Below are 16,445 nucleotides of genomic sequence, written 5' to 3'. Positions count from 1 at the left end.
GACTCAGCATCTACAGGAGGAACCAGATTTCCGGGTCTCTAGGCAACCAAACCAGTTTTGTTTATTAATAGGTCTAAGGCTGATGACACCAATCAGGACTGGCTCAGACTGGTTGGGGGCGACTAAGAGCTTCTGGAACTTTAATGTGCATAAGAATTACCTGGGGATCTTGTTAAAATGAAGATTCTGATTGGGTGAATCTGAGTGGGGCCACTATTCTGAATTTCTAATAAGATCCCAAGTGATACTGCTGGTTTTATAGAAAAGCAAAACTCAGAGAATGCACATTTGCTGTCATGTGCTCCCCCCCCCGCCCCCACTGCTCTCCACCCATTTCACCTGCCCAATCAGCTGTCCCTCCTCCCCAGCCCTCTTCCTAGTCATATCTCACCATCTTCTTTTCCTTTTCTTTTCCCCTGTCTTCCCAACCCCTTTGTCCTGCTGCACTGCTCTGTCAAGACCATCAACAGAAAAAGAGTTTCTGTTTAGCTACTAGAAGGGGCAAGATAGCAAAAGCCAGAAACATTTTCCCCGTTGTCAGCACACAACTAAATGCTTTTATGTTTGAGAGAAATAATTAGTCCAGATTAATCTCTTTTTCAGTCTCATGAAGAGCAAAAAGAATATGTGACCTTTCCCTCCTAATATAATCCAACAGTTAAGAAATTCCTTCTGAATGCTCGCTTTGACAACATATATACTAAAGTTGGAACAGTGCAGAGAAGATGATCACAGCCCCTGTGTAAAAATGACACACAAATTTCTGAAGCTTTCCATATTTTAAAAAAGACATTAAAATAGACATAAATTAATGGAGAAATATACTGTGTTTATGAAAGAGAGGAACCAATATAGTAAAATCTTCAATTCTACTCAAATTAATCTATAAAAAGAATGCAAATCCAATAAAAATCCCAACAGAGTTTTAGTAAAACTTAATTCTTAAATTCAAATAAAAGAGCAAATGGCCAAGAATAGCTCAGAAAAATTTGAAGATAAAGAATAGAGTGGGGAAAAGAAAGAAAACTACAGGCCAATATCACTGATGAACATAGATGCAAAAATCCTCAACAAAATACTAGCAAACAGAATCCAACAGCACATTAAAAGGATCATAGACCATGATCAAGTGGGGTTTATTCCAGGAATGCAAGGATTCTTCAATACACGCAAATCAATCAGTGTGATAAACCATATTAACAAATTGAAGGAGAAAAACCATATGATCATCTCAATAGATGCAGAAAAAGCTTTTGACAAAATTCAACATGATTTATAATAAAAACCCTCCAGAAAGTAGGCATAGAGGGAACTTACCTCAACATAATAAAGGCCATATATGACAAACCCACAGCCAGCATCGTTCTCAATGGTGAAAATCTGAAACCATTTCCTCTAAGACCAGGAACAAGACAAGGTTGTCCACTCTCACCACTATTATTCAACATAGTTTTGGAAGTTTTAGCCACAGCAATCAGAGAAGAAAAAGAAATAAAAGGAATCCAAAATGGAAAAGAAGTAACGCTGTAACTGTTTGCAGATGACATGATACTCTATATAGAGAATCCTAAAGATACTACCAGAAAACTACTAGAGCTAACCAATGAATTTGGTAATGTAGCAGGATACAAAATTAATGCACAGAAATCTCTTGCATCCCTATACACTAATGTTGACAAATCTGAAAGAGAAATTAAGGAAACACTCCCATTTACCATTGCAACCAAAAGAATAAAATACCTAGGAATAAACCTACCTAAGGAGACAAAAGACCTGTATGCAGAACACTATAAGACACTGATGAAAGAAATTAAAGATGATACAAACAGATGGAGAGATATACCATGTTCTTGGATTGGAAGAATCAACATTGTGAAAGTGACTCTACTACCCAAAGCAATCTACAGATTCAATGCAATCCCTATCAAACTACCAATGGCATCTTTCACAGAACTAGAACAAAAAATTTCACAATTTGTATGGAAACACAAAAGACCCCGAATAGCCAAAGCAATTTTGAGAAAGAAAAACGGAGCTGGAGGAATCAGACTCCCTGACTTCAGACTATACTACAAAGCTACAGTAATCAAGACAGTATGGTACTGGCACAAAAACAGAAATATAGATCAATGGAACAGAATAGAAAGCCCAGAGAGAAACCCACACACATATGGTCACCTTATTTTTGATAAAGGAGGCAAGAATATACAATGAAGAAAAGACAGCCTCTTCAATAAGTGGTGCTGGGAAAACTGGACAGCTACATGTAAAAGAATGAAATTAGAACACTCCTTAACACCATACACAAAAATAAACTCAAAATGGATTAAAGACCTAAATGTAAGTCCAGACATTATAAGACTCTTAGAGGAAAACATAGGCAGAACACTCTATGACATAAATCACAGCAAGATCCTTTTTGACCCACCTCCTAGAGAAATGGAAATAAAAACAAAAATAAACAAATGGGACCTCATGAAACTTAAAAGCTTTTGCACAGCAAAGGAGAACATAAACAAGATGAAAAGACAACCCTCAGAATGGGAGAAAATATTTACAACTGAAGCAACTGACAAAGGATTAATCTCCAAAATTTACAAGCAGCTCAATATCACATAAACAAACAACCCAATCCAAAAATGGGCAGAAGACCTAAACAGACATTTCTCCAAAGAAGATATACAGATTGCCAACAAACACATGAAAGGATGCTCAACATCACTAATCATTAGAGAAATGCAAATCAAAACTACAATGAGGTATCACCTCACACCAGTCGGATGGCCATCATCAAAAACTCTACAAACAATAAATGCTGGAGAGGGTGTGGAGAAAAGGGAACCTTCCTGGACTGTTGTTGGGAATGTAATTTGATGCAGCCACTATGGAGAACAGTATGGAGGCTCCTTAAAAAACTAAAAATAGAACTACCATACGACCCAGCAGTCCCACTACTGGGCATATACCCTGAGAAAACCATAATTCAAAAAGAGTCATGTACCAAAATGTTCATTGCAGCACTATTTACAATAGCCAGGACATGGAAGCAACCTAAGTGTCCATTGACAGATGAATGGATAAAGAAGATGTGGCACATATATACAATGGAATATTACTCAGCCATAGAAAGAAACGAAATTGAGTTATTTGTAGTGAGGTGGATGAACCTAGAGTCTGTCATACAGAGTGAAGTAAGTCAGAAAGAGAAAAACAAATACCGTATGCTAACACATATATATGGCATCTAAAAAAAAAAAAAAAAAAGGTTCTGAAGAACCTAGGGGCAGGACAGGAATAAAGATGCAGATGTAGAGAATGGACTTGAGGACACCGAGAGTGGGAAGGGTAAGCTGGGACGAGGAGAGTGGCATGGACATATATACACTACTAAATGTAAAATAGATAGCTAGTGGGAAGCAGCTGCATAGCACAGGGAGATCAGCTAGGTGCTTTGTGACCACCTAGATGGGTGGGATAGGGAGGGTGGGAGGGAGATGTAAGACGGAGGGGATATCGGGATATATGTATACATATAGCTGATTCACTTTGTTATACAGCAAAAACCAACACAACATTTTAAAGCAATTGTACTCCAATAAAGATGTTAAAAAAAAAAAAAAGAATAGAGTGGGGGGAAAAAAGAAAAAGAGTAGAGTGTGGGAGGGGAGTTCTCACTCTAGAAAAGCTGAAGACTTAAAATGTAGTCAGAGTTATTAAAATGGTGTAACAATAGATATTCTATTCAATGTGATCATAAGTGATTTTGATTTTCTTATTTGTGCTTTTTTCCTACCAAATATGTGCTAGTTTTGTGATTAAAAAAATAAAGCTTAAAAAATAAATGCTTTGAAAAAAAGGAAATATCTTCTGAAAGATAAAAAATCAGAATGGTGTCACATATTTAATGTCCCTACTCCCTAAAAATATATCTATACAAAATATAGATATATATATATATCCGTACGTGGTATACACTGAATGTGTTTCTACTTGCAGCCCTAAGGGGTCGCCAGTTCCTGGCTTACAGTAAAAAATAATCATATAATGTGAGGCTAGTTACTTAAACCCTCTCAGAAGTTTTCTGATCTATAAAGCGGTGATATTAATAGCTCCCCCAGTTCAACTCGGAGGATTTGTTGTTGGAATTGTATGAAATATGTGAAACTGCTTAATGAAATATTAAACAAGATACAAATGCAAACTGCTATTACTAGTTAGTATTTGAAATTAAGCAGTTGTAGATTTTAGAGTTTTGAACCATCCATCCTCTGTTCGTTTGACTGGACTCTTTGAAGCCATTTGTGTACCAACAGGTGAAGTGAGTTGGGAAAGCATAGTTTAAATCACAACTCCTCTCCCCACACCACATCTCATTTCACAACTGTTTTTCATCCATTCAATGACTATATTTATTGGGTGCCAATATGTACTAGAGACTGGAGTCACGATGGTGAAACAGACACTGTCCTTGCATGCATGAAGCGTACAGATTAGCAGAGTATTTGTGGACAGGAAAATAGGCACTTGCAAAATAAGGTGACCAGTGCTGTAATGTGGTAAGTCCAGGGTGCCATGGGGCTCTCGTGGGGTCACCGCCCAGGCTTGGATGGTCATAGAAGTTTTCTTCAACCATGTCGTGATGAAGAGGATGAAATATGCAGGTGATTTAAAAGGTAAAGAAGAACAGTGGAGGATGCTTGCTGATAAGGGCGAGGGGGAAGGGCAGCATGTTCCAGGCAGAGGGAAGAAAACTTTACTGCCCCCAGGGCAAGAAAAGCAAAGGAACTACTTTCTGGTTTTTCAAAAAGCGCCCTGATCATTTTTTGACCGATTTCAATACTTTATAATGTTTCCTAGGCCAGGCGCAGCATGACAAGTAATAGAATACATTTTAGGGTGACCCCCTCCTCCCACCAAGCCTCCGGACCACTCCCCTACTAGCCTTTCCCCTCATTGCCTGGGCTTTCCTTTTGAAAAGATAGCACTGAAGAGGTGGAGAGAGGCTTTTCTCTTTTGAAGCAGCAGCATTGTTAACAGAGAAGGAAAAGTCTCCCATGAGCTATGGCAAAATCCTGCAGATTGGTTTATGAATCGCTGTAGCTTAGGTTAAAGCCACCTAATTTCCTGAAAGACACCCCATGGCTTTAGCCTTCCAGAGGGGCATAAAGCTTGTATGGTATTTACCTTTAGTTAAAATTAAATGGGAATTGAAAAAAAACACAAAAAACCCAAAGAGTTTCTTCTGGGAGATTATATTATTAAAGAAAAAAAAAGGCTACAAAGCAATGTGGATAAGATGTATATATTGCATTAAAGAAGGTTTGGGAATATACATATCCAGGTGTTAAAGTGATAACTATCTCTGAATAATTGGATTTCATGCGATTTTATACCCTTTTTATTGTGAAATATGACACACGTTAGGGAAAATGCATGATATATAAAAGTATAATTTAATAAATTTTTATTAAGTGAACCCTCGCTTAACCACTACTCAGATCAATAAACAGAATATGGCCCAGGGGCCCTCCATCCGCCCCTTCCCACTGACAACCCACTCTCTCCCTGCTGCCCTTACTTTTATGATAACCTCTTTCTTTTCTTTTCTTTAGTTTTACCACCTAAGTGTATATTGATGCTTATACGTATTTATCTTTTCCTGTTTTTTGAACTTTAAGTAAATGGGAACATAACGATTTTTTTATCCCTCTCTTTGAACATTAGCTTTCGGTCTTTTAACATTAGGTTTCTCAGTTTCATCTGTGCTAAGGGTATTGCGGTTCATTCATTTTCAGTGCTGTATGGTATTCCAAGGTTAGATCTACCACACTTTATCCACTGTACTGCTGATGGACAGTTTGGCTTGTTTTCAGTTTGGGGCTATCATGAATAGAGTTGCTATTCTTTTGGTGCTCACATGCACATATTTCTATTGGATATGTACCCAGGAGTGGGAATCTGGGTCACCAGATATGCTTATCTTTAATTGATAATGCCAGAGAGTTAACCAAACACTGCAGTAGCAATGAACACTTCCTGTAACAGTGTAGGAGTGTCCCCATTGCCCTACACTGAAGTTTTGTGCATTTTTTTCTTTCACTCATCTGAGTTTTCTATTTTTCTCTGTAATAAATATCCATTGGTTTAATTAGGCAAAATGCTTTTCTAATATTTCTTAAATTTGTCTTTCCCAATAGGGATATTATTTTAAAAATTGAAGTAAATCATTCTTACAGAAAAAAGGCACAGATCACAGATGTATGGCTTAATGGATTATCACAAAGAGAACCCACCTCTGTATCCACCACCCAGGTCAAGAAATAGAATTTTCTGGCACCCTAGAAGCCATCTTCGTGCCCCCTTCTGGCACAATCCTTTCCCTCCTCATCAAAGGTAAACTATATATTTAGTTCTAACACAATAGATTACTCTTGTGTGGTTTTGAAAGTTATAGAAATGGAACGATACAGCATACCTTATTTTGTGTGTAGCCTCCTTTATTTTCCAATATTGTGAGATTCATCTGCGTTGATATGCGTAGCAGTAATTCGTTCATTTTTTTCTTTTCTTGCCGCAAGGAAGAAATATTGACCTAAGACAGCTGACCTACTCAGCACTTTTTCAACTCATGCACTGTACTGACCCATGCCACATGTGGATTAGAACACTTTACAGTCATTTGTATTTTTGTTTCTGCACAAATAATAAGCTTTTGGGTTAGAGATGCTGCAGGGAGAATGCATGTGGTACCTCCGCCCCGCCCCCGACCCAGCTGCCCTCTGATTTCTGTAATAATGGCTCCACTTGGAATTGTCTCTCATTGATAATGGATGTTTTCTTTGCCTTCTTCTCCATCTAAAACACAGAACAGTATCACATCCCCAGGCTGCGTACTTTTATGTAAAACAGAGCTGTCACAGGATTTTACTGGAAAGTTGATTTATTTCTGAGGATCATGAGAGTCCAAGGATAAAACTGGCATCTGGCCACAGGGAGAGCCCTTGACCTAGAAGCAGAGACAGCTTCAAAGCTGTGTTGGTATATAATGGAACAGGGCACTTTTAACATGAATCATAGCCTCAAAACTTTCTAGGGGAAAAAAAAAAATCCTAAAACTGTCCTCCAAAAGGAAAGGTAAAATCAATAGCTTAGATTTTTTACTCTTTCAGATAAGCAATGCTAAACCCTTCTACACAAAACAGTTGTTGAAATCTAGCTTTTTTTTTTTTTAAAGAGCAAAGCGTCAACTGAGCTTGAACTCCTAAAGCAGAATCTTGATATCAATCTATTTTCTTAAAGTAGCCAAACAGGCTTTCAGATGGTGACTCTCTGAAAGGCTGTATGTGAATGTGTAGTAAATGTAATTTTTCTTCTTCTTTTTTTTTTTCTTTAGGCCTTGAGATGTAATTATTAAAGCTGCAGATGTCCCTAGTGATATTAGCTAGATAATCAAATTTGGATCACAGGAATGAAATAACCTAAAGTGTGCCTTCATTACTGCTCTCCTCCAAAGAATTCACTTAATTCTACCCTCCCCCACCCACAAATCTGTAACTAGACAAGGGAGATAGTAAAATTAGCCAGAGGGGTCAAAATGGTCAAATTGATTCTCAAAGCAAAGAATGCCATGTTTAAACACAACAGGTAAAAATTTCCCCACCACAAAAAATAGAAAAGAACATTGATGAAATCACAAGCAGAAAAAAACAAATCAAAATGCTGAACAGAACTGCCAGATTTAGGAGACCTTATTGCTAAAGGAGCTATGAAGCGTACCGATTAGCTTTCTTAAAAAAAAAAAAAAAAAAAAAAACACAGGAAAAAATAACATTTCTTAAATAGCTGATTGAGAATAGTTTTTATTAATAAACATATGTGCCCACTAGAAAGATTATCTATGAACGTATAGGTCATTTGAACAAGAATATAATCAGTCTTGTAGAAACTTAAACTAAGCAAAATCAAGATTTTATCAAATTGAGCAGTTCTTAAGTGTTTTTGTATCCTTTCTTTCACCAAGAAGATAAAAATCCCCTTTCGTTCCCACCCACCCTCCTCTTGAATCGAGGCTAGGAGAAATTCTTCGACCAGAAAGGCTCAGGGTAGGAAGTTATTGCATAAACTCCCTGTTCTCTTTTGCCAATGCTTTTTAATCCCTACATACCAATCTTCCCTGCTATTTCATGACAAAAGGATCCCAGCTGTGCCAGATTGTGTGATAGCTATATAATCTAGACACAATCCACAGGGGTTTAGAACAGAGATTAACAAATATATGTAAGCCTGAAACCTTAGCTATAAAGAATATCTACCAGTTTCCCAAACGTTCATAGACCAGTCAGAGATTCCATCATCTTGCTTTATAAAAACCCAAGAGTGAAGATTACTATGAGAAAGGTCTTCTAGAATTAGATCTTGCTTATCACAGAAATGTCCACCTTCTGTGGGTGCTAAAGCAGAACAAACATTGAACTGAGAAATAGATGTCTTGGGTTCCAGTACTGAATCTGCCATCAACCAGTTGTATAATCTCTGCCAATTTCCTGCAACTCTTTGGCGGAGATTCCTGTCTATAAAATGAAAAAAAAAAAAAAAGAACTAGATTCTGTAAGGATCCTTCCAGGTCTAGTAGTTGCGTAAGTGATATTTCTAGACCACAATTAAGTAACAGACCACCCTCTCCCCATTATTCCACATCCACTTGGATTCATCAACACTTTTTCTTTCTTGCTGATGCACTGGGAGACGGTGTTGGGACTGGGAACCTAACTCATTTCCTGGTACCCATCTCAGGTCACGTCTTAGATGCGGAGTCAACTGAATATGCTTTAGCATCCTATCTCCTTAGGTTCCTCTTAGAGCAATCCATTATCATATTTGGTCCTTTTTCTGGCATTGGAATTCCCATGCTATTCTATGGAAACATTATGCCAAAATGAAAAGTATGAGAATGGCTAAGTATAGAGCTCCAGGCTGCCATATATGTTTGTGATGCTCCCTGGAAACTTTGGAATCCATAAGTAAATGGATCATACTCCTTTTAACCTTTGAGAGTCACCACGTAGATCATGTCAATGTTTAATACTTGTAACTAGAGCTCGGAGGACAATTTGAAATAGTACGTTTTAAGACATCATCAATGAGACCTGACATGTGAGAGAATCTTCCTGCACTAAGAACTACAGTGAATGCCACATGGAGGAGCTGCAAACTGGGAGCAAATCCACTCCATCCTACTATGAGCCCTTCCTGTTTTGTCAGCCAGCACGGTTTCCTAAATCTCAAATTGCAGCCGAACTGTTCTGCAATTCCATGGCTAGCTATTTTGGGAGCCTAACACAGCAGGACAAATGTGTACAAGTCCACACAGTATGACAGAAGAATTAAAAATGTATTTACCATCTGTTGGTAGTTTCCTTGTGGGGCTCTTTTCTTTTCCTCTCCTGAAGCCACGAATCGGGTCTTCTTACTTCCTGCTGTCCTCAGAGAGCAGAGTTCTGTCTTCAGATCTTTGGAAATGCAGGGCTTTTTTCCCCCTCCTTTAAATTTCCCAGACTGTTGAACTCTCAAAGTATTTCTGCTTCCAGGATCGTTTCCCTCAAATATAAAGTGGAGTGAGTCTGTGAAGAGGTGGTAGTGTTTTATACTTTTTTGTGTGGCCAGGTTACTTTCAGATCCTACACCTGAGTTCTGGTCACAGTGGCCTCTGGGAAGTTCAAGGGTGGAACAAGAGAAGTCAAACACAGGTCAACTGAAAGGAAATTAAGTCCTTCAGTTATGGGAATTCATGTGGGCCCTTTACAATCTATTTTGACCTTACTATAGTGGGACGTGCCAGATTTGAGTCAAAATTTCTAATAGGAAAGGGTCCTTGAATGTGACCATGGACTTCAAGTGAGAGTCATTCCAGCCATGTAGCAGTGTGAATAAAAAATCATAAGCTGGAGTATAGTTTTGTTAGTTGGGTAACCAGTTAGGTTGCTCTGAAGCCACTTGGTTTATGTAGGAATATTCAATCCTCAATAAGAATCACTAGCTTTCATTTCTGAGATACATGTATTATTCACTCAAAAATAAAATCTAATAGAGATTAGTATTAAAAATGTTGCTTTAGCCAAAATATTACAATATTACACTGCAGTGTTATGACTCCACCTGGCCTATAATGACTTGTTAAAAATTCTCAGGCTACGTAGGTGGATAACTTCACCTTGAAACCAGTGCTGGGTGACCTTGGACCTTGGGCAGGTCCTTTAAACTCCAAGCCTCAGTTTGATCATCTAAGAAATGGGAAGCATGATGTTCACCTCACCGGACTGTGGTGGGGATTTAGATGAAATGACATGTGCAAAACCCTTACCATGTTGCCTGGCATAGAATAGGAGCTTGATAAATGGTAGCTTTTAAAAATTATGATTATTGGAAGCTGTAGCTGTGCTACTTTCTGTTTGTTCTCAAAACTTGCTGTCACGTTTGTACATGATTTTCAATTCTGGTTTCAAATTTTGTGTTTTAAAAGTTCTTCACAAATCTGAGTCTGAATGTGAAATTCAGCTCATTCCAACTCAGTCTTAATAGGTATACCAGATATAATTAAGTCAAAGATCAAGTAAACAGAACATATACCATAGTGTGGACAAGATGCGTTGGTTTTGGATTAGCTCCTAATGAGGGAATTGTGTTGGAGCTTAAGGCTTTGCACATAGTAGGTCCTGAAAAATATTACTGATTCATTAATTCATTTAACGGTTGATGAATCTTTAGTGGGTGTCTGTCATGTGCCAAGGACTCTTCTAGATGTTCGAGGTTTATCAGTGCATAAGACAGACACAACCTCTGCTCTCCTGACAATAAACAAACTAAAGGAGATGACTCTGAATGTTCTAAGGTAATATACTGATGGAATAATAGAGCAGAGCAAGGTGGATCAGGAAAGTCAGGGGGTACAATTTTAAGTAGGATGGTCAGATGCGGTACGCGGGCCTCTCACCGCCGCGGCCTCTCCCGTTGCGGAGCACAGGCTCCGGACACACAGGCCCAGCAGCCATGGCTCACGGGCCCAGCCGCTTCACAGCACGTGGGATCCTCCCGGACCGGGGCACGAACCCGTGTCCCCTGCATCGGCAGGCGGACTCTTAACCACTGCGCCACCAGGGAAGCCCCTGGGAGGTTTTTTATTTGCTTTTTTTTTTTAAGGAAAAAAGACTGAAGAAGGCGAGGGAGTGAGCCATGTGGATATTCAGGGAGAAGCATTCCAAGTGAGGAATCAGCAAGTAGAAAGGCCCTGACTCAAGGGAGCACCTGGCTTGTTTGGGGCTGGAGCTGTAGGAGGGAGGGGAGAGGGGACATGGGATCTGGAAGACAGAGGGCACCCTGATTGTGTGGGGCCTTGGAGGCCATGGGAGGATTTTGATTTTGACTCCAAGTGGAAGAGAGACGTCAGATGCTTTGGAGCAGAGCTGTGGCATCACCTCATGCAGATGCTCAACTGTGGCCTGAGCCGGACATGGTGGAAGCAGAGAGATGATTTAGGAGGTCAGTGCAATCGTCCTGATGAAGGGTGGTGGTGGTTCATCTCCAGTGGTAGCAGCCCAAATGGTGAGAAATGGTCAGATTCTGGATACAGAAGGGACAGCCAACTGGATTTTGGGGCAGATTGGATGTGGGGTGTGAAAGACAGAGAGGAGTCAAGACGCTTTTTGGCCTGAGAAGTTGGAAGGATGGAGCTGCCATTTACTGAGACATGTGTGCAAGAACTGTATGGTCTGTCTCTTGGTGACTGTTAGAGAAGAGATACCTCGGGATTCTGGGCTCAAGTGTAAGGCGTCCCTCCACCTTCTGGGGAAAACCTCGTGAAACCAATGAGCTTCCAGTTGTGCTTTTGGAAGATGAGACTCAGAAAGACTGAGGTATTCACAAGCACTTTTATAAGACTCGAGTGAACAGTTTAAAAAAAAAGCAGCAGTTTTTGGGGTTGTATTTCCTCGTCCGTGCTAAACAATTGATTTGGCTTTTTTAGTCTCTTCCTCACCCCACTCCACACATTGAAATGCCACTTCTGAAGAGGAGAGCTGCAGGTGCATCCTGGCACCAGTAGATGGAGCCAGGGAGCCCTGGGAAGACCTTTGAGCTGAGGCCCAGTCTGGGAGGACACCACCCTCTCTCAGACCTGCAGCAACGTCTGAGCCTCTGGGCCAGAGGCCAGATGTTTCTGGGAGGAGGGGGAGGTGCTTCTAGAACTCTCTTGACAACTTTCCTATTCCACTGAAACTTTTGTATATTGGTACTGTCATGGCTAAAAGACCAAACATGCATCCAGAACTGATTACCTATGTGTATCTATAGAGGAGAGTGGGCCATATGTGTAAATAAAGAGAAGAATGCAACAGAGCTGTCACCACGGCTCTCATAAAAAGGGTGTATGAGTTTCCTGGGGCTGCTGTAACAAATAAGCCCAAACTGGGTGGCTTAAAACAAGAGAAACAGGGCTTCCCTGGTGCCGCAGTGGTTAAGAATCCGCCTGCCAATGCAGGAGACACGGGTTTGAGCCCTGGTCTGGGAAGATCCTACATGCCGTGGAACAGCTAAGCCCGTGTCCCGCAACTACTGAAGCCTGTGCTCTAGAGCCCACAAGCCACAACTACTGAGCCCGTGCTCCGCAACAAGAGAAGCCACTGCAGTGAGAAGCCCGCATACTGCAAGGAAGAGTAGCCCCCGCTCACTGCAACTAGAGAAAGCCCGCATTCAACAACGAAGACCCAATGCAGCCAAAAATAAATAAAACAAATAACAAAACAACACAAAACAAAAACAAGAGAAATATATTCTCTCACAGTTCTGGAGGCTAGAGGTCCAAAATCAAGGTGTCAGCAAGGCTTTGCTCCCTCTGAGGCTCTAGGGAAGAATCCTTCCTTGCCTCTTCTAGCTCCTGGTGGTTGCTGGCCATTCTTGGCTTTCCTTGGCTGGTGGCAGCATAACACCAAGCTCTGCCTCTGTCTTCCTGTACCCTTCTTCCCCGCCCTGTGTCTCCTCTGTGTTTTTGTGCCTCCTCTTCTTAGGAGGGCAGCAGTCATGTTGGACTCAGGACCCACCCTAATCCAGTAAGGCCTCATCTTAACTAATTACATCTGCAAAGACCCTATGTCCAAATAAAGTCACACTCACTTTCCTGGGGCCTAGGACTTCAATATATCTTTCGGGGAACACAATCCAACCTATGACAGAGGGCAACAGGAACTCACGTAGAGAACTGACCAGTGGGGGGAGCCACAGAAATGGAGCAATAAAAGGAAAACAGTTACATGTGAAATTGTAAGTGGAGGTCAAATGGGTTGGGGAGTACAGGAAATATTAGATAAGAGGCGCTCTCACTTAGGATAATCTCCATCTGTGCTTATGGCCCTGATTTTTTTCTGTCAGAGTTAAGAAAATATATATTGTATAAATAAAAAGAATAAGAAAATAGCACTTCTCTGACTCACACATTGGGCAGAGCTGCAAAGTCTTGTGATAATCAGGGAAGACTTGCAGAAGTGCTGGTGCTTGAGCTGGGTCCTGGAGGGTGGGGAAAGATCGCCATGCAAAGAAGGGCTTCCCAGGTAGAGAGAAAGTATATGCAAAAGCACAATGTTATCTAGGTGATCCACTCTTTACCACCTTAAGTGGGGTGAAAGGTCTCTAAAAGCAAGGCCCAGATTGTCTACTTAATCTGTATTACTCAGAAACGGTATTAAAGAAATGAAGGGGCAAGAATGTTTCTGGTTTTAATATTAAACGCACAAATCAGCACACAGTAACCTGAAAGAACATTCAGAGCATCTCTAAGGCAGAGTTCATTCTTGGACACATTTGCCAAAGCACAAATATGGAAACCCCACCCTCAGCCAGATCTGAAGAAATCAAAAGGCTGATGTGGTATAAATTCCTCTGCCCTGATTGCATAAAGGAGATCTGCCAACATTTTTGTCTCTGATATATTCCTTTCTGCACAAAGAGCTGAACTGGGTTCTTAAAAACCTGATCGTGAACTGCGATAGGCAATTCTGAATCCCCACCAGGATCTAGGAAAATTAACTCCTCACTGATCTTCCTAGATAAGCACCCAAGCTCCCCACTTCTGAGATCTGCATCGGGATCTGCCTAGGTTTCTGTCACAGAGCAACTCCCTTTTTTGGCATAAGAATGTACAGGATGCCTGTAAAGTTCACACTGGGTCATCTAAGTCTCTTTAAATGCGGGATGATTCATTGCTGGGGGTGGGGGAGAGAGGAGAGTGAGGGGGAAGGAAGTGCTGAGCAGAGAGGCGGAGCAAAGTCATTATGAAATTGACTGCAGAAAAGCTCCCGCTGGGAGTGCTGGGGTCACATGTTCTTACTATTGGTATTTCAGCTACAACTTTTAAACCAGAGATGGGGGAGGGGTTGGAAGGCATCACCTTGTAACTGGATCGGCTTTCAGAGGAGATGCATCCGATGATACCTGGCATATTGATTAGAATTACAATGGAGGATTAATTTCTCTTTTTATCTGACAAAGAAGAAAAGCTCTCCTATGACAGTACGTTTAGCAGCATTAAGAATCTGGCTGTAGTGGTATGAGTGAACAATTTGTCTTCTCCTACTTGATTTACTCACATTCTAGCTGACAGGGTCTCCCATTCTGTGCATTCATTTTGTACTTAAAAAGGGATTGTTTGTAATTTACTGTTGAAGTCTGAGTGCTATTATTCTGCTCCGTCAGAAAGCATCTGTGACAGGCGCTATCACTTCATGTCTGTGCCATGGCACAAAGCAAATCCGGATCTGCAGTCATCAGTCTTGAGACCCCCCCCAAAGTCGCCCAGCAGTTATACTTTGGAGAGGCCTGACGGACACGGGTTCTGCAAATACCGAACTGCCTGACAACCCCTGCTGAAATCCTGACACGGACAGTCTCCTCTAGTTGTTTATGTCAAAAAGCGAAGTTTGCCAATGCATTTTTCTCTGACTCTTCCTCTTCGGGGTAAACTTGGTAAATTCCTCATAAAACAGTTGTCTTAAACCCTGACCCTCATTTGGATCAGCTTTTCCTAGCCGATATTGACTCAAGAAAAATAAAGGAACTGTGAGAGCTTATGCTATGTATTTTAATGTCATGAAGTTAGAATAACGATTTGATGGGGTTTTTTAGCCTGTTGTTGCCCCTGACCTTAGTTTGAAGGCACCCTAAGCTTTACCCTCACAACCCATCAACTGTCACTATCTTAAGTGTAAACAATGGTGGCTTTGGGCTCTGATTTTAATTTGGAAAATGTATTTCTTTTGAGGAAACAAAGTGCCAAGTTGTTAATGAAATGCTTTTAATAGATTTCCAAATGCTTGTGGCCAATACCAAGCAAAGTTCAACTCACTCATTCCAAGCCTTAAAATGTTGTTCATTTTCTTTTCATGTAAGAAGAACTATGTTCTATAGATGATTAAGACCATAAACTCTTGTTATTTCATAGGTCATTGCATTACGTTCAATGTCGGACATAGTTACATTAGTGAAAATGTGTCTAGGTCTTGCTTGCAAAATAAATAACAACGGTTAAAAATCATCTCATTTCCTTTTGATGTGTCCTATTATACTAAATATATTAGAAACTGTTTAACAAAAAAAATTTCCTTTTGGTGGCTTTGATTTGTTTTCTAGTGAAGTAGCAATAGTATACTTTTCATTATCCATGCCCAAAGCCATCTGTCATTAAAAGGTATCACCCCCAACCATTCAGCCTGTAACCAGCTGTAACTTCAGAAGGCTTGTGCTTTCTAAAACAGAGAGCAAATTTTCCATTAGCTTTCCAGGCTGGCAAAGTATTTGAGGACTCCCCCACCCCACCTCGAGAGACTGAATCTAACGAATTTTTAGTCTAACAGATAAGCCTAACAGATTTTCGTTTTCCAGGCCCACATCAGGTCTACCAAGGAGATTATGCCTTCACCAATAGCTTACTCTCAGAGATCATTTTAACAGGGGGTAAGGTCCATGTTCTATACTGCAAGGGGGAAACCTCAGGAAGGCAGAAAATAATTAAGTTACTACTACACTACTGCAAAGAGCCATGCCTAAGGTCTCCAATTATGGGTTCTTAGAACTAATTCCTTCACCTTCCCAGCGCCATTGTTAATACCAGAGCTGTCCACTAGAAATGTAATGGACACATGTCATTTTAAATTTTATAGTAGCCACATTAAAAAGTAAAAAGAAACAGGTAAATTAATTTTAACAAGATTTTTATTTAACCTAATATATGCAGAATATTTTCATTTTAATATTTAATATATGTATATGTGCATATGTATGTGTGTGTGTGTGTATGTTCTAAGTCTTTAGAATCTAAGGTATATTTTACAGTTACAACCCATCTCAAGTGCTTAATAGCCATATTGGACAGTACAGGCCTATACTAAAGCATTTGTTTTTAA

At 40.2% G+C, this 16,445-nt stretch overlaps 1 non-coding gene across 1 annotated transcript; it reads left to right on the top strand.

The window, feature by feature from the left end:
• Window positions 1-676: 676 nt before the first annotated feature.
• LOC114908167 lies at window positions 677-783 on the top strand. The gene has a single exon (XR_003796864.1). It is a non-coding gene; the product is annotated as a U6 spliceosomal RNA (small nuclear RNA).
• Window positions 784-16,445: the final 15,662 nt, after the last annotated feature.

This window comes from Monodon monoceros, unplaced genomic scaffold (genome assembly GCF_005190385.1).
Source record: "Monodon monoceros isolate NGI ecotype Baffin Bay Population unplaced genomic scaffold, NGI_Narwhal_1 Super_Scaffold_3, whole genome shotgun sequence".
Lineage (NCBI taxonomy): Eukaryota > Metazoa > Chordata > Mammalia > Artiodactyla > Monodontidae > Monodon > Monodon monoceros.
Note: the sequence above shows the minus strand (reverse complement) of the source record. Positions and strands in the feature narration are given on the sequence as shown.